Below are 22666 nucleotides of genomic sequence, written 5' to 3'. Positions count from 1 at the left end.
TGACTTCTCCACCTCCTGATGATACCTCCTGCTTGTCTACCTTGGATTCTAGCATCTGCAGTTTTTTTGTCTCTGACAAAGTGGTGGTGGCAGGTAAAACTATGATATTTGAAAGGCATCTGGATGGGTACATGAAAAGGAAAGGTTTAGAGGGATATGGACCAAATGCTGGCAAATGGGACTAGATCAGTTAAGGATATCTAGTTGACATGGATGATTTAGACCAAAGGGTCTGTTTCCGTGCTGTGTAACTCGAGGACCCTATGACTTGGATGCATGGATATAAGTAGAAAGTGAGGTCTGCAGATGCTGGAGATCAGAGCTGAAAATGTGTTGCTGGAACAGCGCAGCAGGTCAGGCAGCATCCAGGGAACAGGAGAATCGACGTTTCGGGCATAAGCCCTTCTTCAGGAATTCCTGGATGCTGCCTGACCTGCTGCGCTGTTCCAGCAACACATTTTCAGCTGCAGGGATAGAAGGTGCTATAACCAAATTTACAGGTGAGAGTAAAACATGTGTGTCAGTAAGTTACAAAGGAGAAATAGGAAATTTACAAATGGATATCGATATGCGAATGGGCCAAAGTTTGGCAGATGGCATTTAAGGGCATTTTGGCAGATGGATAAATGTAAAATCATCCATTTTGGTTGGAAGAAGAGAAAGGAAACTTATTATCTAAATCGAGAGAAACTTCAGAGTGCTTTAGTTCAGAGGAAACTGATGTCTTTGCACATGAGTTGCAGAAAACCAATATTCACATACAACAGGTAATAAGGAAGGCAAATGGAAATTTGACAAGTATTGCTAAAGGGATAGAGAATAAAAGAAGGGAAATGTTGTTGCAACTGTATAAGGCATTAGTGATTTCACCTGGAATATTACATACAATCTTAGCCCCCTTACTTGAGGAGAGATATAATTGAATTGGAGGCTGTTCATGCGAGGTTCACAAGATTGATTCCTAAGATGAGGGGTTCCTCTTATAGTGAGAGATCGAGCAGTTTAGGCTCTAGAGTATAGGATAAAAAGAGAAGATTTAATTGATTCTAAAGGAGATTGACAAAGTAGACATAGACAAGATGTTTCCCCATGTGAGTCAATTTAGAAAAGGAGGTTATAGTTTTAGGATAAGGGGTAACAGATGTAAAACAGAGATGATGACAAATTACTTCTCTCAAAGAGTCATAGAGTCATAGAAAAGTACAGCATGGAAACAGAACCTACAGTCCAACTCATCCATGTCAACCAGATATCCTAAATTAATCTAGTCCCATTTCCCAGCACTTGGCCCATATCCCTCTAAACCCTTCCTATTCAAATACCCATCCAGATGCCTTTTAAATGCTGTAATTATACCAGTCTCCACCACTTCTTCTGCAGCTCATTACATACACGCACCACTCTCTGTGTGAAAAAGTTGGCCCTATGTCCCTTTTAAAACCTTCCCCTCTCACTTTAAACTTATGCCCTCTATGATGTGGAGGTGCTGGTGTTGGACAAAGTCATAAGTCACACAACACCAGGTTATGGTCCAACAGGTTTATTTGAAACCACAAGCTTTTGGAGCGCTGCTCCTTCCTGAAGTGAAGTGTCACTTGAACTTCACCTGATGAAGGAGCAATGCTCCAAAAGCTTCTGATTGCAAGTAAACCTGTTGGAGTATAACCTGGTGTCGTATGACTTCAGTCTATGCTCTCTAATGCTGTGGACCCCCCTACCCTGGGGAAAAGAATTTGGCTATTCACCCAATTCATGCCCCTCATGATTTTTCAAACCTCTCAAAGGTCGCCCCTCAGCCTTCAATGCTCCAGGGAAAACAGTCCCAGCGTAGATTAGATTAGATTAGATTACTTATTATGCTTCACTGATGAACCAATATAGTAACCTTGTTTTTTAATACACTGATGGGATATGGGTGTTGTTGGTTGAGACTGCATTTATTGCCATTCCTTAGCTGCCCTTGAGAATGTGATGGTGAGCTGCCTTCTTGAACTGCTGCAGTCCATGTGCTGGAGAAACTGCTGCAAAGAGATAACATATGATCTATCAACACCTGTGGAGAGAAATCAGAGTTAGCGTTTTGGGTTTAGTGACCCTCCCTAAGAACCTGAAACTATAACTCTGACTTTTCTGCTCAGGTCTGCTGAGCTTTTCCAGCAATTTCTGTTCTTGTTGCTGATTTCCAGCATCCGCAGTTCTTTCAGTTTTGACATGATCAGGTCTCATTCCAGGATCCGACTTGTCCAGTATTACCACCACTTGGGGTTATAACTTGACGTACATCAAGATCTTCAAGTAGATATCTCTGTACTAAACTCCTGCAATTCCAAAAGAATTTCTGTCACATGACTTTTCAGGTCACGTTATAGCATACATTGTAACTCATCTGCATTTTTCTTAAACTATAATTCTGCAGCTGGTATCTTGGAGATTTGCTACATATGCAGAGGATCTTAGAGAAACTCAGCAGGTCTGTCAGCATGTGTGGAGAGAGAAACAGAGTTAGCAAATTGCACTCACTGTCACTCTTTGCATGGATCTGAGATTTATGAAGGATCATAGAAAGGTTTAAAGTTAAGGACGGGAAATTTAAAACTAAGGCATTGCTTGGTCTACAGCAGGGGATCAGGAATTTGTACATGTCCCAGTCACGACAATAGCACCAAAATATTAATGCTGCAAGCACCAGATGGAAAGCAAGCACACAGGAACAAGAATAGGTCATCCATAAATTGTCCGGCCATTTATAAGTTCATAAGATATTGGAGCAGAATTAGGCCATTCAGCCCATCGAGTTTGCTCTGCCATTCAATCATGGCTGATATGCTCCTCACCCCCATTTTCCAGCCTTCTCTCCATATCCCTTCCACCCATTACCAATTAAAAATCTATCTAACTCCTCCTTAAATTTACTCACTGTCCCAGCATCCACCGCACTTTGGGTTCATAAATTTCACAGATTCATAACCCTTTGGGAGAAGTGGTTTCTCCTCAATTCTGTTTTAAATTTGTTGCCCCTTATCCGAAGTCTATGACCTCTCGTCCTAGAATGCTCCACATAAGGAAGCATCTGCTCCATGTCTATTTAATCTACACCTTTTATCACCTTGACTATCTCAATTTGATCTCCCCTCATTCTTCTAAATTCCAGAGAATATAGGTCGAAACTTTTCAATCTCTCTTCATCCGGCAAACCCCTCATCTCTGGGTTCAATCCAGTGAATCTCCTCTGAACTGTCTCCAATGCCACAACATCTTTCCTCAAATAAGAGGACAAAAACTGTACACAATACTCCAGATGTGGTCTCACAGACTCCAGGTGTGGTCTCACAGACTCTAGGTGCGGTCTCACATACTCCAGGTGCAGTCTCACATACTCCAGGTGCAGTCTCACATACTCCAGCTGCAATCTCACTTACTCCAGGTGCGGTCTCACATACTCCAGGTGTGGTCTCACATACTCCAGGTGCGGTCTCACATACTCCAGGTGCAGTCTCACATACTCCAGGTGCAGTCTCACATACTCCAGCTGCAATCTCACTTACTCCAGGTGCAGTCTCACATACTCCAGGTGCGGTCTCACATACTCCAGGTGCAGTCTCACATACTCCAGCTGCAATCTCACTTACTCCAGGTGCGGTCTCACATACTCCAGGTGCGGTCTCACATACTCCGGGTGTGGTCTCACATACTCCAGGTGCAGTCGCACATACTCCAGGTGTGGTCTCACAGACTCCAGGTGTGGTCTCACATACTCCAGGTGCAGTCTCACATACTCCAGGTGTGGTCTCACATACTCCAGGTGCAGCCTCACATAGTCCAGGCACAGTCTCACTTACTCCAGGTGCAGTCGCACATACTCCAGGTGTGGTCTCACATACTCCAGGTGTGGTCTCACATACTCCAAGTGAGGTCTCCATACTCCAGGTGTGTTCTCACATACTCCAGGTGCAGCCTCACATAGTCCAGTGTGGTCTCACATACTCCAGGTGTGGTCTCCATACTCCAGGTGCAGTCGCACATACTCCAGGTGCGGTCTCACATACTCCAGGTGCAGTGGCACATACTCCAGGTGCAGTCGCACATACTCCAGATGCAGTCTCACATACTCCAGGTGTGGTCTCACATACTCCAGGTGTGGTCCCACATGCTCCAAGTGTGGTCTCCATACTCCAGGTGCAGTCTCACATACTCCAGGTGTGGTCTCACATGCTCCAAGTGTGGTCTCCATACTCCAGGTGTGGTCTCACATATTCCAGGTGCAGTTTCACATACTCCAGGTGTGGTCTCACATACTCCAGGTGCAGTCTCACATACTCCAGGTGTGTTCTCACAGACTCCAGGTGCAGTCTCACATACTCCAGGTGTGGTCTCACATACTCCAGGTGCAGTTGCACATACTCCAGGTGCAGTCTCACATACTCCAGGTGTGGTCTCACATACTCCAGGTGCAGTTGCACATACTCCAGGTGCAGCCTCACATACTCCAGGTGCTGGCTCACATACTCCAGGTGTGATCTCACATACGCCAAGTGTGGTCTCCTTAATCCAAGTGTGTTCTCACCTACTCCAGGTGCAGTCGCATATACTCCAGGTGTGGTCTCACAGCCTCCAGGTGTGGTCTCACATACTCCAGGTGTGGAGAAAGTGAGGTCTGCAGATGCTGGAGATCAGAGCTGAAAATGTGTTGCTGGAAAAGCGCAGCAGGTCAGGCAGCATCCAGGGAACAGGAGAATCGACTTTTCAAGCATAAGACCTTCTTCAGGTGTGGTCTCACCTACTCCAGGTGCGGTCTCACATACTCCAGGTGCGGTCTCAATTACTCCAGGTGCAGTCTCAATTAAACCAAGCCTGATCTGCATCGCAATTCCATCAACCTGTCTTAATTCAATGTCATCATGACGAAGGATATGAGTATTGGTGTGGAACTACTGGGCTAAATAGCTTGCTTCTGTGCTGCAGCTGCTATGTAAATGTATAGGTTAAATGGGTGAGTAAAATATGGAAGAAAATATTCAATTGTTTTAGATGAATTTCCACTATCTTGTAAGTCAATGAGAGCATTTGTCAAAGGATTATCATAGTTCGTCATTTGCCTCAACCAGATTCGTTCTGTGCAATGACCTGGACGTCAAAAAAGATTAACAAATTAGACATGTCATAGAAAAGTGCATCACTTTTAACGTTCAAGCTCCAAAAATATTTTAAATTCCCTTTCCAGGTTCCTTGGTAGACAGTACAGGTCATTAACGTGAATTCACTGTAACGCAATTGACGAATTGGGGATGCTGTTTCTACAGTAGGAACTTTCAAAGTGTGTGTTGGCTGTGATGCAATTAAAGCACCAACACATTAAGCGCTATTTCAAAGGAGACATTTTTCTATCACATGGGGTTGCACAAGAATCTAAACCGTCATGTTACAGAAGAAATACCTGCAGTCACAGATCAGCAAGGTAGGAACAGGAAGAGGTCATTTAGAATCTCCCCCACTCCCTGCTCTTTATTGAGATGGTGCTGTATGTTCAGGTGAGTGGTCAGGCTTAGTTTAACAGCTCCTCTGAAAGACAGCATCTCTAACAGTGCAGCACTTTCAATACAGCATTCTAACTCCAATATCCGAGATGGTGCGGGAGGGGTGACATTGTAAACTTTTCACTGTTGAGAACACGTGACAATAAATCTAATCCTAATGCATATACAACTGAGGTGGCAACTTTGATTCTCATGCTCATATTCTGGAGGGGGAACTTGTACCTACAGCCTTCTCACTTTGAGGCAATGGTGCTAACAAAGTTCACCATAGCTGACACCATCAGCACTGAACTCAGGGGGAGCTCCATGACCTTTTCTCGTTCTATTAACGTTCCCCGTTCCTCAAGGGAATTCCTGAGGCTAGTCTTCAGAGTAATAACAAAATCGAAACAAAAATGACAAACCTTCAAGGGTCTCGCAGCCGTATGAATGAAGAGAAAGGACAGGCAGAAATGTGACTCTGAGACAATTTGACAAAACCATTTCAGGCTCTGGTGAGCATTTGTGTCTATGATGGTATGACTGCGAGTCTGCATCTCGTCACTTAGAACTCTGCAGGCAATATCGCTTCAGTAGCAGCAGCGAGAGCAGCATTGATCACCAACATTCATGTTGATTTCTACTGATTGATTGAATTCTCCACAGGGGATAGCTTCTTCTCTGATTTCTTTGAACATTCAGTATTTGCGATTGATTCAAACAAATGAAAAATTGGATGGGGCAGGTATGCAATTAGGGAAGTACCAGTTGAGTGGTGTTAATGTTAAACAACTAAACCGGGGATTCAAGTAATAAGCGGGGGGCCCGGTTTGATCAGAACATAAAAAGTGGGGAGATTTGAATTTAATAGAAAAATGTATTTAAAGTCTACTGATGCCCTTGAAACCATTGTCCTCATGTCCTGTAGGGAAGGAAACTTCCAACTTTACCTTGTCTGACATCCAGACCCACAGAAATGGGGTAATCTGTGGAAGTGGCAAAAGTGAGGACTGCAGATTAGATTCAAGAATTAGAGTGGTGCTGGAAAACCACAGCAGATCAGGCAGCATCCGAGGAGCAGGAAAATCGACATTTCGGGCATGAGCCCTTCATTAGAAATTTTTCTGCTCCTCGGATGCTGCCTATTCTGTGGAAGTGGCCTAGCAACTTGTATATGAATTACTGTGGAAGTGGCCTAGCAACTTGTATATGAATTAGAATTAGATTTATTGTCACGTGTTCTCAACAGTGAAAAGTTTACAATGTCACCCCTCCAGCACTATCTCAGGTATTAGAATTTAAAATCCCTATAGTGTGGAAACAGGCCCTTTTCTGCTCCTCGGATGCTGCCTATTCTGTGGAAGTGGCCTAGCAACTTGTATATGAATTAGAATTAGATTTATTGTCACGTGTTCTCAACAGTGAAAAGTCTACAATGTCACCCCTCCTGCACTATCTCGGGTATTAGAATTTAAAATCCCTATAGTGTGGAAACAGGCCCTCCAGCCCAACAAGTCCACGCTGTCCTTCCAAAGAGTATTCCAACCAGACCCATTACCATACATTTCCTCTGACTAATGCACCTAACCTATACATCCCTGAACACTGTGGGCAATTTAGCATGGCCAATTCACCTAATCTGCACATCTTTGTGCTGTGGAAGGAAACCCACACAGACACAGGGAGAATGCGCAATCTCTACACGGACAGTTGCCTGAGGTTGGTATCGAACCCATGTCCCTAGCGCTGTGAGACAGTGGTGCTAACCACTGAGCCACTGTGCCACCCTCAATGCAACATACAAATCTTAGATATGAAATAGAGAAATAAAGAGAAAAAATATCTAAGGGCAACTAGGAATGGGCAATAAATGTTAGTCGATCCAGTGCTGTACAAATGCATGAGCAAATAAATAAAAACATTCATTGCGTGCAATTTAACTCCTGCACAATGTTCTACTTGTCTCCAAGCTGAACTATGCAGAAGGGAAATAGCTTGGCTGAAATTTTCCAGAACTTTCTGTGCACAACTTTTACCTCTGTCAAATGAAATATTCTCTGTTTTCTCCATCACCGGCACTTCTCTGAAAACAAAAACCATATAGTTTTCTTTTAAATCTGCTACAGTTTTTACCTGGGTTTTGCCCATAGCACTGACCCCAGCGATTGCTCTCTAATCTCTGGAGAGTCCAGGAATATCTTGGAGTGTTGGTAAGCTAAAAGAAGGAAGGAGTGTGGTCTTGAGCTCAGTAGGTGGCAAGCGAATAGCGGAGAAATAAGGATTTCTTGCGTACCTCTGGGATTCAGAACTGATCAAAGCAGAGGTTTTGCCTCAGAAAACAGAGAAGCGGGTGAGGATCTGTGCCGTAATCATTTGCACAGTGGCCTTCCAGAAGGTTAAAACCAAGAACTGTTCTGCCCAACAAGACTGTGCCAACACATGAACTAAACAAGAAACCTTTTGCTTCCACACAGTTCATTTCCCTCTATTCCCGACCAATCAAGTTGCCTCTTAAACATTGCTGTTGTATCTGCCTCCACCTTTTCCTCTGGGCAGCTCATTCCAGGCACTTACCACCCACTAAAAAAAAAGCGCCTCTCACATTTCCTTTTAAATGACCCCCTTTTACCTTAAGCCTGTGTCCCTTAGTAAATGACTTTTCTACCATGGGAAAAAGGATATGGGTGGCACGGTGGTTAGCACTGCTGCCTACAGCGCCAGAGACCTGGGTTCAATTCCCGTCTCAGGTGACTGACTGTGTGGGGTTTGCACATTGTCCCTGTGTCTGTGTGGGTTTCCTCCCACAGTCGAAAGATGTGTAGGATAGGTGAATTGACCATGCTAAATTTCCTGTAATGTTAGGATAAGGGGTAAATGTAGGGAGTGGGTTGGTGTGAACTTGTTGGGCCGAAGGGCCTGTTTCCACGCTGTAAGTAATCTAAATCTAAAAAGATTCTCACTACCCATGCCTCTCATAATTTTGTAAACTTCTGTCAGGTCGCCCCTCATCCTTCCATGTTCAAGTGAAAACAAACCAAGTTTGTCCAACCTCTCCTCACTGTTAAACCAGGCACCTTCCTGGGAAACCATCTCTGTACCCTCCCCAAAGTCTCTACATCCTCCAAGTAGTGTGGCGAGCAGAACTGTACATGCTTATTTTTATTCATTTGTTAGATGAGGACATCCCTGGCTAGGCTTGAATTTATTGGCCATCCCAAATTGACCAGAGGGCAGTTAAGAGTCAACCACATTGCTATGGGTCTGGAGTCACATGTAGGCCAGACCAGTAAGGATGGCAGTTTGCTTCCCTGAAGGACATTAGTGAACCAGATGGATTTTTTCCCCAACAATCAGCAATGGGTTCGTGGTCATCACTAGACTCTTAATTCCAGATTTTTATTTGGATATTGAATTAAAATTTCATCATCTGCTGTGGTGGGATCCAAACCCAGATCCCCTGAACATTACCTGCGTCTTTGGCTTAACAGTCGAGCCATAATAGGGGTTCTATGATTCTATGTATACCACTAAGCCTCTGCCTCCCCAAATATTCCAAATGCGGCCTAACTACAGTTCTGTACAGCTGCAACCTGACTTGCCAATCTTTATACTCAGTTATAAGCTTGTCAATTGTTAATTGTGACCTGTTTGGAGAGCAACAAATCAGAGCTCACCACTGAATTCTGATCCAGTTCGATAAGTAACACTGACAAATTCTGCAAGTTCAGGGCTCCTTTGGTGGGAAAGCTAAAAACAGAGGCTAGTTCTTTAATACCAGGAGCTGTGCCTATTAAAACAGTCAGTAGAATGTTACCCACACCCAGCTCTTACTTTATGGTCGCTCATGAGGCAATAGTACCATGTTGGAGGCAATGTGGTAGCAAGTACCTGGTAGCAGGACCTGGAGACTCCCTGGCTGGCCAGTGGGTGTGATATTACATGGGAATAGGTTGGAATTCATGTGAGGATGACAGGGCAATGTATGGCAAAGACCTTCATGCGCATCAACAGGGAGCACCTCTTGCTCTTCCCTGCCTTCAAAACAACCAAACATGACACTTCAAATCCTGAGTCTAAAGATGTGCAGGTTAGGGTGGGTTGGCCATGCTAAAATGCCCACAGTGTCCGGTGATGTGTAGTTTAGGTGGATCAGCCATGAGAAATGCAGGGTTACAGGGATAGGATAGTGGGATGGGGAGGGGTGAGCTGCTCTTCCGAGGGTCGGTGTGGACATGATGGGCCAAAGGGTCTGCTTTTATGAAGTTCTTAGCCTTTTTTTCACTGCCACCTGATAGACTTGCCATAGTGCGGAGAAGTGGGGGAGTGAAGATGTCTTCCACCATCACACCACACCACATCCCCTGTCCCACCTTGGTTAGGCCTTAAATCTCCTGATCACATTACCTCTGTTAAAATTCACCAGTAGCAGGCGATTAAGGAGATTAGTGTGGGTTAAAATCAGGACGATGCAGGAAAACAATCGAACCAGCGTGTTCTGTGATTGGTTGAATTGAAATTGTCTCTATCCCTCTCTCTGGCCCAGTTCCTGCCCAGATGGATAGTTACATCATATTCCCTAACACTTGATTTAATTGTTTATTCATTCACAGGATGAGGGCTAGGCCAGTACTTACTGCCCATTGCTAATTGCCCAAAGGGCAGTTAAGAGTCAACCACATTGTTGGGGGGTTTGATGTCACATGTCAGTCAGACCAGGTAAGGAAGGCAGTTTTCTTCCCTAAAGGACATTAGTCAACCAGATAGGCTTTTTCTGACAATCAGCAATGGTTTCTTAGTCATTATTAAACTCTTAATTCCAGATTTGTTTCGAATTCAATTCCACCAGCTGTAATGGTGGGATTCGAGCCTGGGTCCCCAATTACCTGGATCATTGGATGAACATTCCAGTGTTAATACCACCATAGAGACATAGAGATGTACAGCATGGAAACAGACCCTTCGTTCCAACCCATCCATGCTGACCAGATATCCCAAGCCAATCTAGTCCCACCTGCCAGCACCCAGCCCATATCCCTCCAAACCCTTCCTATTCATATACCCAACCAAATGCCTCTTAAATGTTGCAATTCTATCAGCCTCCACCACGTCCTCAGAATTGCATGCAATATTCCAACAGTGGCCTTACCAATGTCCTGTACAGCTGCAACATGACCTCCCACCTCCTGTACTCAATACTCTGACCAATAAAAGAAAACATACCAAACGCCGCCTTCACTATCCTATCCTATCCACTTTCAAGGAGCTAAGAACCTGCACTCCAAGGTCTCTTTGTTCAGCAACACTCCCCAGGACCTTACCATGTGTATAACTTACCAATAAAAGAAAGCATACCAAACGCCGCCTTCATTATCCTATCCTATCCACTTTCAAGGAGCTAAGAACCTGTACTCCAAGGTCTCTTTGTTCAGCAACACTCCCTAAGACCTTACCATTAAACGTATAAGTCCTGCTAAGACTTGCTTTCCCAAAATGCAGCACCTCGCATTTATCTGAATTAAACTCCATCTGCCACTTCTCAGCATTATCACCTCTGCAATAATATCATTCCTGACATCCATGGACACATAATATTTGGGTAATGCCTAAAATGAAATTGAGACTCTCTATTTCAAGTTTAATATGATTAGAGAAATCTAGGATCTACCCAATCACATTGTTCTGGGGGCATGTATTCCATCACCAGGATGTCTGGTCCCAACGACTCACACCTAGTATGCAGTATACCTTTAAAAAGTCATGATATCATCACCATATCATAGCATGTGACCTGACGGTTAAAGGTCTCAGTCTCCATCTTAGCCAGGGCTACATGATGAATGGTATGTTGCTATTTGTTACTGAATAACTGAGTACCCGTAATGATTGGAACCAGGGCCAAATAGATCTTGTTGACTATGAGATCCTTGATTTAGTTGCTAATCCAGGTCAATCAGGGAGCTCTGGCTGACAGATATAAACAGGCGAGTCAGAAGGTCTCCTCAGTTGAGAGACAGGCTTTGAGCTGGCTAGTCAAAGCCCATGTAAATAAAGGGAGATTTGGTGACAGGGTTTTTGAAACTTCATTCACAGGAGGGTGTTGTTGGCTAGGCTAGCATTTATTGCCCATCCCTAATTGCCCAGAGGGAAGTAAGAGTCAACCACATTGCTGTGGGTCTGCAGTCACATGTAGGCCAGCCCAGGTAAGGATGGCAGACTTCCTTCCTTAAAGGGCATCAGTAAGGCAGACGGATTTTTTCTGACACCCAACAGTGGATTCACAGTCATCATTAGACTCTTAATCCCAGATTCTTGTAGAATTCAACTTCCACTATCAGCCATGATGGGATTCAAACCCAGGTCCCCAGAACGTTACCTGGGTTTCTGGATGAACATTTCAGCAATAATTCGACCAGGCCATTGTCTCTCCATACACCAGGATACCAGCCTCTGTGTAGTTAGTTCAGTACCAATCAAGGCTGGGAAGTACTTTTGACTGAATACACCAGGACCTATCATGAAGCCCTATTGAATTTTTCAATACCATGTTACCCATATCCAATTTTTTGTGCAGTCAAAGTTAACATAAAATTTGCCTCATCATGTTCAATTACCCTGTTGGACCAAAAGACTCAAAGGGGAAAATTCAGTTATTCCTGCATCTTTAACATATTGACAGGTGTTTCATAGAATCAAAGGATCATGGAATATTATTGCATAGAATGAGGACAATTGGCTTGTTTTGTCTGTGTCACTCCTTTTAATCACACTCCCCCATCCTTTTCCTGTTGCTCAAAGTCCACTCTTGATTCTGATTGAACATTGAGTTCTTCTTGCCAGTCTTTCATTGGTACAGAATTTAGAGGCCAACCGAAAGAGAGTGTGGTGGAAGACTGAGATTTCCCAGTGCTCGCATGACTACATCATGCACAGGCCTAACAATAACAAATTTGCTGTGATTGAAACATCTAGAGGTAGCACAATCGAAGGTGGGGTTTTGTTTTGCATCATTCTCTCATGTGGTTGGTTTGCGATACAGAAAAACACCAGTTAAACTCAGTTGAATTCCCATATTGGCTGAGATCACCACGTCCTGTTTTCTCAACTTTCTCTCTTGTTAGAGGTGTGGTAACCCTCACATTCAACTCATCGCCAGTTGTCTCTCTCTCTGTTGAATGAGAGAGTGTCATAGAATCTTAGAGATTTACAACACAGAAACAGACCCTTCGGCTCAACTCATCCATGCCGACCAGGTTTCCGGAACTAAACTAGACCCAGTTGCTTGTGTTTGGCTCATATCCCTCTCTACCTTTCCTATCCATGTACCTATTCAAATGTCTTTTAAATGTTGTAATTTTACCTGTCTCTACCACTTCCTCTGGCAGTTCATTCTATACAAATACTACCCTCTGCATGAAAGGTTGCTCCTTGGGTCCCTTTAAATCTTTCCCCTCTCACCTTATACCTATGCCCTCTAGTTTTGGACTCTTCCACCGTGGGGAAAAGACTGTGGCTATTCACCTTATTTATGCACCTTATAATTTTATAAACATCTATAAGATCATCCATACTGTATTCTTTCGCGCACAGTGGCTGCTACTGGGCAAGAACAGCAAGTTTTTGCTCACCCCTAATTAGCCTTGGACTCCATTTACATGGAAGGGCTACCAACATCATCAAAGACTCATCACACCTCAGTAATGATATCTTGCAGCCTCCTCAGTCAGACAGCAGCTACAGCAGCATAGACACATGCACCAGCAGGTCCAGGAACAACTTCTTCCTGGTCATTACTTGACTGATGAATGGACTCTCTAACCTCAAACAGTACTGATCTTGCTAATGTTGATGTCCCCCAGTGCATGCCCTGTGTAATGTAACCTGTATGTCTCTATGTCGTTTTGATTTGTACACCCTTGCTTACTACGATCCACCTGTACTGCTCGTAAACAAAGCTTTTCACTGTACCTCGGTACATGTGACAATAAATTAATCAATCAATCAAAATCGCAAGAAAACAAATAGATGGGCCTCTGTGAAAACCTATCCCCTTAATTATTGCACGTAACTAAGGCAACGTGACAAAATGTAGGTTCACCACCAGCTCCTCAAAAACAATGAGGGATGAACGGTAAATGTGAGCCTCTCTAATGATGCTGATACTCTGACAGTGTATTCCTGAGCAGCAATCATCCTCTCTCTGGGACATGAATTGGAGCTATCAATTGTATTATAGTGAGCCAGCTTTTCACATTTCATTTGCTTGGGGTACACAGGAGCAAAAGTACACCATTCAGCCCATCAGTCCTGCACTGCCAACCACATGGCTCAATGCCACGTTTCTCCAATCTCTCTACATCCCTTAATGCCAGTTTCCAGAAATCCAAGGATTTCTGTCTTGAAGCTGCACAATGATTGAGCTCTCAGCACACCCTGGTGAAGAGAGTCCCAAAGATCCACCATCCTCTGACTGAAGGACTGCTTCTTCATGAGGCCATAAGAAATAGGAACAGAGGAAGGCTGTCTGGCTCCTTGAGCCCATTCCACCATTCAATGGGATCGTGATCGGTCTGACATTTCTCATATCCACCTTTCTGTAATTTCCCCATAACCCTTGAATCCCAAACTGATTAATAATCTATATAATCTCAGTCTTAAATTTACACATGGACTCTGCCACTCTGTCGTAAGGAGTTCCAAACATTCACAACCCTCTGAGAGAAGAAATTCCTCTTCATCTCAGTCTTAAATTGGTGCCTCTTTATTCTGAGACTATGCCCTTTTGTCCTAGACTCTCCCATGAGGGGAAACATCCTCTCAGCATTGACCCTGTTAAGCCCTTTAAGAATCCTTTATGTTTCAATGAGATTTCCTTGCACTCTTTTAAACTCCATTAAGTTGAGTCTAGATTAGAGTGGTGCTGGAAAAGCACAGCAGTTCAGGCAGCATCCGACGAGCAGGGAAATCGACGTTTCGGGCAAAAGCCCTTCATCAGGAAAGGTAGGCAGGTAGGACAAGTCATGGGGACAGTGCTGAGCTGGAAAGTTGGAACTGGGGTGAGGTGGGGGAAGGGGAAATGAGGAAACTGGTGAAGTCCACATTGATGCCCTGAGGTTGAAGTGTTCCGAGGTGGAAGATGAAGAGCTCTTCTTCCAGGCATCGGGTGGTGAGAGAGTGGCAGTGAAGGAGGGCCCAGGACCTCCATGCATTGAGTAGAGTGCCAACTTGTTAATCCTTTGCTCATAAAACAATCCATCGCTAGTGGCGAATCTTCTCTGAACTGCCTCTTTCATCACAGTCTGGAATGGCCTAGCACTTTATCCTGAGATTGTGACTCCTGATTCTAGAGTCAGCAGTTGGGGGAATATCCTATTATACCATTACCATGCATCTCATGTTAATCTTTTGTTGACTTTCTGACATGACTTCTTGTCTTGGCATAGATAAGGCAGTTATGAATCTGAGATCATCTGATACTAATGATATAACCCAAGCTCAATTTTAGCCCCTCACTTGACTACTTCCCAATTTACAGCATATTCTACATCCAGCAGACAATTAGTCCTCATTTGTCAAATTCAAAAGGAAGCTGCTTTCTGTCTACATGGCTCTCGTTCAGTTGAATGATATGATTTTTTTGCTGGTTTCCCTCAACACTTGAGATTCAACTCAATTTATTAATCTAGTTGCGTGTTAACCCCATATTCCCTTCATGTGGTCTTTGCATTTCCCTGAATGCGTCTTCATTGCTGTTCAAGAAATTTATTTTCATTGGAATTTGCAAGTGAAGTGAAGCAAATTCAAAGGAAAATAAAGAATGAATGAGGAGCCTTGGTCACTTCCAAACCATTTCATTTGATGGCTTGAAGCAATAATTTTCATTCATAAGAAGTACCTGGCATTCTAAAAAAATGTTAATTCATTCACAACCTCATGAAGACTAATAGCTCCAATTGAAAATGGAATGAAAGAATTGAATAATGGTAGATAATAGAGACAAATTGCTTTTCAGCTTTTCTAAGTTAATCTAGCAAGTAACTGACTTCAGCAGACTCCAAAATATTTCAGAAAGTTGTCGGTATGTCATACTAGTTTGATTTGACTGGTAGGATTCATGGAGGGCAGGATCGATTCAGCAGAATTTCTGTGTGTGATGAAGAAAAGGAGAACAGATATGGTTACGCTTGATTATCTGTGTGTGTTTGGAAGTGCAGATTTCCTCGAAGCTGCTGTCTGACCTCACCTGTTGGGCAAAAGTGAGGACTGCAGATGCTGGAAACCAGAGTTTAGATTAGAGTGGTGCTGGAAAAGCACACCAGGTCAGGCAGCATCCAAGGAGCAGGAAAATCGACGGTTCGGGCAAAAGCCTTTCATCAGGATCAGCTCTGATCCTGATGAAGGGCTTTTACCCGAGACATCGATTTTCCTGCTCCTCGGATGCTGCCTGACCTGCTGTGTTTTTCCAGCACCACTCTAATCTAAACTTTGATCTCACCTGTTGTCGGTTTGTGGACATTGTGAGGAAAGGTTTGACAGGCTAGGATTGCTTTCCTTGGAACAGAGGAGGCTGAGGGGTAACAATGAAAGAATACAAAGCAACAAGAGGCTTGGATACAATGGACAGAAGACCTGTTTCCAAAAGGGTTACCAGTACCAGAGATTTAAAGTGATTGATATAAGGGTTCATGGATAAATGTCTTCACTCAAAGGGGATGGAATTCACTTTCCAGTTTGGTGTTTGAGGTGAAAACCCCCAAATCATTTGAAAGAAACCTGGATTTACTCTGAAGTATCATTAATCTGCAAAGCTACAAACCAGGTGCTCGGACGTGGGATTGGGATGCTGGTTTATTCAGCCAGCACAGACACAGATACACTGGCCTCTTTCTGGAACTTTTCTGTGGTTCAATAGTTCTTTCTTGAGATGCCCAAAATCTCTTGCCTTGCTTCCTATTGAAATGTATGTCCTGAAGATTGTTTACTGACACAGAAGCTACAGACTAAGCACTCTAACAGAAAGTTAGATCTCCGTTTCAGCCTCAATTTAACTCTGTTTGTCGCTGTTTGTTGGAACGTCGGAGAAGTAGTGATGGGGCAAATGTTTCAGGCAGAGGATGGTACGTGTATGGAATGAGCTGCCAGAGGAAGTGGTGGAGACTGGTACAATTGCAACATTTAAAAGGCATCTGGATGGGTACACAATGAGATGAGATTACCTACAGTTTGAAACAGGCCCTTTGGCCCAACAAGTCCACACCGACCCTTCAAAGATTAATCCAGCCTGACCCTACATTTACACCTGACGAATGCACCTAACACGATGGGCAATTTAGCATGACCAATTCACCTAACCTGCACGTCTTTTTAGACTGTGGGAGGAAACTGGAGCAAACCTGCGCAAACACAGGAGAATGCACAAACACCACACAGACAGTCGCCCGAGGCAGGAATCAAATCCAGGTCCCTGGCGCTGTGAGGTAGCAGTGCTGAGCACAGAACACCATGCCAGCCTTAAATAGAACATGAATAGAAAGGGTTTAGAGGGATATGTGTGAAATGCTGGCAAATGGGACCAGACTAACTTAGGATGTCTGGTCAACATGAACGTGTTGGGACCGAAGGGTCTGTTTCCATATCGCTATGGCTCTGTATGTTGCAATTGTACCAGCCTCCACCACCTCCTCTGGCATCTCATTCCACACAAGCACCACCATCTGCATGAAGATGTTGCCCCTTAGATCTTTTTTAAATCTTTCCTCTCTCACCTTAAACCTCTAGTTCTGGGCTCCCCCACATGGGAGAAAAGACCTTGGCTATTCATCCAATCCATGCCCCTCATGTTTTTATAAACCTCTTTGAGGTCACCCCTCAACCTCCGATGCTTTAGGGAAAACAGCCCAGCCTATTCAACCTCTCCCTATAGCTCAAACCCTCCAACCCTGGCAACTTCCTTGTAAATCTTTTCTGAACCCTTTCAAATTTCACAACGTCTTTCCTAAAGCAAGGAAATCAGAATTGCATGCAATATTCCAAAAGTGGTCTAACCAATGCCCTGTACAGCCACAACGTGACTTCCCAACTCCTGTACTCAATGCGCTGACCAATTAAGGCAAGTATAACAAATGCCTTCTTCACACTTTATGACTCCACCAGCTCCATCAATGGTACTGCCACTGAGCTACTTGGTGGTTGACATTGAAATACCCCTCCAGAGCACATTTTGTGATCTTGCAATCCTTAGTGCTTCCTTCAACAATTGTTCAGCATGGAGGAGAATCAACTCATCAGCTGATGGAGGACGCAAAATGGTAATCAGCTGGAAATTTCCTTGCCCACATTTAACCTGAAGCCATGTGACTTCAAGGGGTCTGAAGTCAATGTTGAGGACACCACAGGGCAACACTCTACCAACTGTATGCCACTGTGCCCCACGTCTACTGAGTTTGTCCTGCTGGCGGAACAGGACATATCTAGGGATGGTGATGGTGGTGTCTGGAACATTGTAAGGTATGACTCCAGGCTGTTCCTTGAAATATGCAAAAGCAGAATAAAAAACAATTGGAACTCCTGGTCTCTGTATCTTAGTGCACTGATATGATGGGATGATCCAGTGTGCTGTGAAGGTCACAGCTTCAGAAAATAGCAAAACTGGCAACAGAATGAGGCCATTCAGCCCTTTGAGCATCATTCAGCATGTTCAAGGCCGATCCTTTATTTCAATGGCACCTTCTGAGTTTCTCAAGGTACATCTTGATGCCTTTAAAATCAAACAATGTTTCTATCTCTCTCTTGTATAAATTCAGTGGCTTTGATTCTCCAAACTTCTGTGGGAGCAAATTCCACAAGTTCACCATCCTTTGAGGAAGGAAATGTTTCTTCACTTCAGTCATAAGTGACCTACTCCATCTTCTGAGACTGTGTCACTTAGTTCTAGACTCCTCAGTAAGGAAACACTCTCCTTGCATCTCATCTATACAGCCCTATTGGAAATTGATGTTTCAATCAGATCCCATTGGAAAGGCAGTGAAAACTGCAGCACTGCAGGTAAAAGGTAAGATAGCCTCTTGGTCTGTGGGCTGGAAGCCAGGCAAGTCAGAGAAGTCACTGTTGAGAAGGACAAAATATTTACTTGACAACTAACTGGCAAAGCCAAGAATGTCAAAATCAGTCACATTATTTCTGATGCCAATCTTACTAATATTGAACCTTATTATCTCACCATCTATATTTCACATGGAATAGAATGCCTACAGTGTAGAAGCAGGCCATTCAGCCCATCAAGTCCACACCAACCATCCAAAAAGCAATCCACTCCATCTCTGTAACCCTGTATTTCCCATGGCCAATCCACCTAACCTGCACATCACAGGTGATTTAGCATGGCCATCCACCTAACCTGCACATCATTGGACTGCGGGAGGAAACCTATGTTGACACAGGGAGAATGTGCAAACTCCACACAGACAGCCACAAGTGTGGAATCAAGCCTGTGTCTATGGTACTGTGAGGCAGCAGTGCCAACCACTATGCCACCGTGCCACCCAAGGAATTCAGAGACTTTGTTGGTCTTTGTAACTGGAGGCAGCTCATTGCTGCACATCTGGGGGTACAACATTCGAGGGGATCCCGATCAGAATTATCATGGAAGGGAGACACTCACTCAGAGACTCGTTATAACACAAGTGAAGTGGCCAAAATTACGCGCAACCCTCCAAGTGTTGTCACCAAGGCTCTGTATAACTGTCAGAAGTCACACGACACCAGGTTATAGTCCAACAGGTTTATTTGAAATCACAAGCTTTTGGAGCGCCGCTCCTTCGTCAGGTGAAGTCACTTCACTTTTCTGAAAGATTGTGATTTCAAAATAAAGCTGGTGGACTATAACCTGGTGTCATGTGACTTTTGATTTTGTCCAGCCCAGTCTAACACCGGCGACTCCACATCCTGTACAACAGTAGAAGACATATTTACTTCTATACTCAAAACCTCTTGTAGTGATTGACAACATACCATTTGCCTTCATAATGGCTTGTTGGTAACTATCAGCAACTCTTGAACAAGGCCACCCAGGTCCCTTTGATGGTCAATGCTTTCCAGCTCCTGACTATGTCAGAAATATCCTGTAATACTGTTTCTCCTGACAAAGTAGGCAACCTCACTTTTCTTCGAGGAGAAAGTGATTGTAGAGGGAGGAAGAGAGCTTCTTCAAGGAAGGCATCCTTGTAAGAGGATTCGCAACCTCACTTTTCTCCAGAGCACACTCCATTTGGCCACTCACTTAACCTTTTGTAATCTCATAGTATCACAGGGTCACAGAATCATACAGCATGGAAACAGCGCCTTCCACCCAACCAGTCCATGCTGAATGTAATCCCAAACTAAACAAGTCCCACCTGCCTGCTCCTGGCCCATATCCCTTTAAACCTTTCCAATTCATGTATCCATCCAAATATCTTTTGAATGCTATAATTGCACCCACATCCACCATTTCCTCAGGAAGGTCATTCCACAAGTGAAAAAATGTGCCCTTCTGCCTTTTTAAAAATCTCTCTCCTCTTCTCTTAAAACTGTGCTCCCTAGTCTTGAAATTCCCCATCCTAGGGAAAAGACAACTCTATCTCTACCCCTCAATATTTTATAAACTTCTATCAGGTCACCTCTCAACCTCTTACGCTCCAGCTGACCTGGCCTATCCAGCTTTTCTTCATAATTCAAGCCTTCCATACCCGGCAACATCCTGTTAAATCTCTTCTGAATCCTCTCCAGCTTAACAATGTCCTTCCTATAACTGGACAACCAGAACTGGGCACAGTATTCCAGAAGGGGCCTCACCAATGTCCTGTACAACCTCAATATAATATTGCAACTCCCTTGATAGAAATGCAATGAGCAAGTCTAACAAACAGCGGGCCCCATCCATTCACTGGCTACAGTGAGTCCGAACCCATAGGGATAATCTGCAAATGGACCTGTAAACAGCATGAAAATTATGCCCTTTTGAAGTTAGATGTTTGTCAACCAGCAATTACGTGATAATACTGTGTAATGATTACCAGAATGCTTCCGAGAAATATGGCAATATGATCAGTTTAATAAATTTTCACATTCTGATTGTTGTGTGAAGGAAAAGGTGTCAAATTTTATAATATACAGAGACATGCTGGGAGCGTTCCAGGGAATAATTAAAGGCTGACATATTGCTTGATTACCAATTTTGATGTATTTAAAGCACTCAAGGCATTGTCAGGCTCCATTTGTTATGATATTGTATCGAATCTTATCCTGCCCACAGAAGAGGCCCCAAGCAGAGATTGTGCTGACATTATAAATATTTAGTTTTCATTGTGACTATGCTATTGAGAACAGCTGTGCTCCCGTTGAAATTGAGTCCAATTATTTTGCATTTTGATAGGTGATTTCATTAAAACATGTGCAGTTCTGAAGGGGAATGATGGCAGAGGGATTATAGAGTCGGGGAATTCAGAACATTGGGTCTCCGGGTAAGGAGGTGAGACCCTGAGGACTAAAATGTGAAGGAAGTCAAAATTTGTTTGGTTTAATTGTTGGACTAAAATTCTTCACTTAAAACATTGCGAACCCTTGGAATTATTTGCTCCAGAGAACCGGGGACCAATGGTATTTTCAGGACAGAGGTCACTAGATTTTTGGGTACGTAAGCAATTGAGGCATAGAGAGTCATAGAGTCATACATCACAGAAACAGAGTCTTTAGCCCAATTTGTCCAGGAAACCAGGTTTCAAAAACTGAACTAGTCCCACGTGCCTGCATTTCTCCCACCTCTTTCTAAACCTTTCTTATCCATTTGTTTTAAATGTTCTAACTGTACCTGCATCCATCCCTTCCTCTGGTAGCTTGTTCCATACATGGTCAGTATGACAGGATTGCTCCCCAGGTCTCTTTTAAATGTTTCCTCTCTCACCTTAAATCTATACCTATTGGTTTTTGAATCCCCTACCCTGTGGAAAAGTCCTTGGGTTATTCACCTTATCTGTGCCCCTCATAATTTTATAAGCCTCTATGGGGTCACCCCTCAGCCTTCTACACATGAGGGAAAAAAATCCCAGCCTCTCTTTATAACTTCCAGTCTTGGTAACATCCTTGTAACTCTGTTTTGCAACCTTTCCATTTTAAACCTCTTCTTAAAGCAGACCAATTAGAATTGCATGTGGTACAGCATGGTGGCTCAGTGGTTAGCACTGTTGTCTCACTGCACCAGGGACCCAGGTTTGATTCGGGTGACTGACTGTGTGGAATTTGCACATTCTCACTATTTTTGCTTGGGTTTCCTTCAGGTGCTTCGGTTTCCTCCCACAATCCAAAGATGTGCAGATTAAGTGAATTGGTCATGCTAAATTGCCCCATAGTGTACAGGAATCTGTGCGTTAGTCAGGGGTAAATGTACGGGAATGGGTGTGGGTGGGTTACTGTTTGGAGGGCGTGTGTGGACTTGTTGAGTCAAATGACCTGTTTCCACACTGTAGGGATTCTATGAAATTCTATGAAATACTGCACTGCTACCAATGACTATATTTCATATTGCCCATATAGTTGTTCAATGGAATGAACCTTCACTCACTACATTTGTGAAATTCGAGGAGCAAGAAAATCGATGTTTCAGGCAAAAGCCCTGAAATTCTATGAAATACTCAGAGTGCGGCCTTACTGATGTCTTATACACCCATAACATGTCATTCCAACCCCTGCTGATGAAAGTGCAGCTGAGGAAGAAGATCAATCAACATCCATTTGGGTAGAAGAGTAGATTTGACCAGTCTACTTCCGCTGCTATTTCTTAGAACATTTTAAACCTCAATGCTGAAGTCAAGCTAAATCGAGTGTAATTCTGAACAGAAGTGAATTTTAAAAAAAAATTATTGATCAAATGATGAAAGCCGCCCAAAGTCCAGAACAAGCCAAAGTTGACAGCTCCAATTCAGAAACAATATATTGCTTAGCTTTATAGAACCATTGCCTCCATTGCATCCAGTAATTCCAGGATTTCACACTTAACAATGTACAATTTGCAATGCAATTCAAATAAAATCAAGGCCAGCACCTTTCTGCATCTCTACCCTTTTGGTTGTCATTGATAAGATGTTGGAATTGCATTATGAATTTGGGAAGAGAGAAATACC

Source organism: Chiloscyllium plagiosum, chromosome 6, assembly GCF_004010195.1.
Source record: "Chiloscyllium plagiosum isolate BGI_BamShark_2017 chromosome 6, ASM401019v2, whole genome shotgun sequence".
Lineage (NCBI taxonomy): Eukaryota > Metazoa > Chordata > Chondrichthyes > Orectolobiformes > Hemiscylliidae > Chiloscyllium > Chiloscyllium plagiosum.
This window is presented reverse-complemented; position numbering follows the sequence as displayed.